This window comes from Chamaea fasciata, unplaced genomic scaffold (genome assembly GCF_029207755.1).
Source record: "Chamaea fasciata isolate MVZ Bird 193981 ecotype frontalis unplaced genomic scaffold, bChaFas1.0.hap1 SCAF_2, whole genome shotgun sequence".
In the NCBI taxonomy this organism is placed as follows: domain Eukaryota; kingdom Metazoa; phylum Chordata; class Aves; order Passeriformes; family Sylviidae; genus Chamaea; species Chamaea fasciata.
The window spans coordinates 14,331,609-14,333,634 of record NW_027094087.1 but is presented as its reverse complement, the minus strand read 5'-3'; the positions used below and the strand labels follow the sequence as shown (position 1 = coordinate 14,333,634).

General features: G+C 34.7%; 1 long non-coding RNA gene across 1 annotated transcript; it reads left to right on the top strand.

The window, feature by feature from the left end:
- Positions 1-440: 440 nt before the first annotated feature.
- On the top strand, positions 441-1,687 carry LOC136285814 (uncharacterized). The gene is made up of 3 exons (XR_010719551.1): positions 441-526; positions 797-1,191; positions 1,583-1,687. It is a non-coding gene; the product is annotated as an uncharacterized lncRNA (long non-coding RNA).
- The last annotated feature ends 339 nt before the right edge of the window (positions 1,688-2,026 follow it).

Genomic DNA, 2,026 nt, shown 5'->3' with positions numbered 1-2,026 from the left:
TTAGATGAATTTTTCTATTACTAATCCAAAATATTAAAAGAGGAGTAAAAAGGAAAAAAATCAAAAATCTCAAGTCACATACATGCATATAAAAAAATTATATATTTGTCCTAAGTTACAATGTAAGATGTGCCCAAAGTACGTATTCTATCACAATCTTCATGAGCTGTTGGAACCATATGGGGCAGTGTTTCCCTTGCCCCCTCCCTCCGGACTATCTTCTGTTAACGGGCCCATCAATGCCTTACTGCATGACTCACAGGTAACTCCTTCTGGGAGCTATCTCTGTTTAACAGGCAATCAAGAACCCACTGCATGACTCATAGAATGATATCAGCCCATTGTGAGATGCTCTGCCCCGGGGGAGGAGCCAAGAATGGCCACCTGGATATAATCTGGGATTTGGGACAGCATAAGGGGTTCTTACCCACTGGATTCTCAGAGGATAAGAGCTACCAGACCTTTCTATGGGGTCACTGCTTCAAGAGCACTTCACCTGGACTGCTACCACCACCCTAAAAAACAGGTTGTATTCTGACTCTGTCACGGGTCTTTTGTACTGTTGCTTTTTATTTATTTTATTTTACCTTTTTCCCCCCTCCTATTAAATTGTATTTCTGACTTGGAGTCTCTCACTGGTTTTGCTTTCAAGCCAGTACAATATTAAAAAACATAAAAATAATCTTGTTTTTAATTTTAAGCGTTTTCAGATGTACTTTACTCACATGCTTTCTCTCTTAAAGCTTGCAATAATCATTAAAATTCGTATTTCCCTTTTTAATTTTTCTACGTACAGCACCAGGAATTTTAAGAAAACATCCTCCTGACAAAAACCTCATGGTAATATTGTTAGAAATTACAACATGAACTCCCACATTCAACTCCTTCAAAGATGAAAATGGAGCACTTGATGGCAGAGCATGGTTGTACATAGTATTGCAATCCTACAACACCAACATAATAATAAATAATACTGAGAAAATAATGGCAAGATGTTCTGCACCAGCTCCGGGAGAGCTGCTGATCTCAGTGGAAAAATCCAGTATCCCAGTTCTTTTCCAGGCTTGTGTAGCTAACTAGAGCAGAACTTGTGGCTCCTGGGCTGCAATTGCATAATAATGGTGCAGACACAAGGCCATTTACAACCAAAGATTAAGATGAAGACTGGGAAACAATAATAATAAAAAAAAAGTAAGTAAAGTCAATTCTCCAAATTTATTTTTAACATAATTGTGATTTTGATGATTGGTCCTTAATATTTATTAAAAATCACAATGGTTTATAATACCGTTTTTCAAACATAGCTTCCTCTGAAATAAACAAGGCTAATATTCAGTTTCTCTGTGTGAAAATTACATAAATATTCCTAATTATGAATATCTCTGAAAAGGTATTTTTATTTTTTAAAATTAATATGGAAGCATTTAAATTTTTTATTTGTAATTCGCGTTTTATTATTGGGGATTTTTTTTGGTAATAAATTGACATGTATGAGAACTGCACAGAAGTTCTGCAGTCTGATTCTACTCAGAACTCTAAATCCTTAATGACTTGATGAAAACTAAAGGCAACTTGTTTCTAGCCTACAGCTTGTGGACAAGTTTCAACTGAAGATTTTAAATTGGTGCTCTGGACTGCAGAAGAAACTATTTTCTTAAAAAATTAAACCTACCTCAAATTTATACTAATTTAAAGATTAAAGTAAAAAGAAAATGTGATGTGCTATCTAGCTGTTAAAACATGCAAGCAAAAGTACTGGAAAAAGCAACATCTGGAACACAAGCTACTAAGGAATTCAAAAGAATTTCATCACCTTTTTTTCTGGCTGAGAGTTTAACAAATTGGTTGCTTTTGTTTAAATAATTTTGGATTCCAGTACACATTACTTTTAGACACAGCATAATGAAGAATATCTTACATTTACACTCAGAGTCTCAAAGCTTTTAGTCAAAAGGATAGATTTAGCAATAAACAATGTCTGTCTCCTTATTTTTTATGGCCACATGATGTGCCAAAGCTTTTCAGT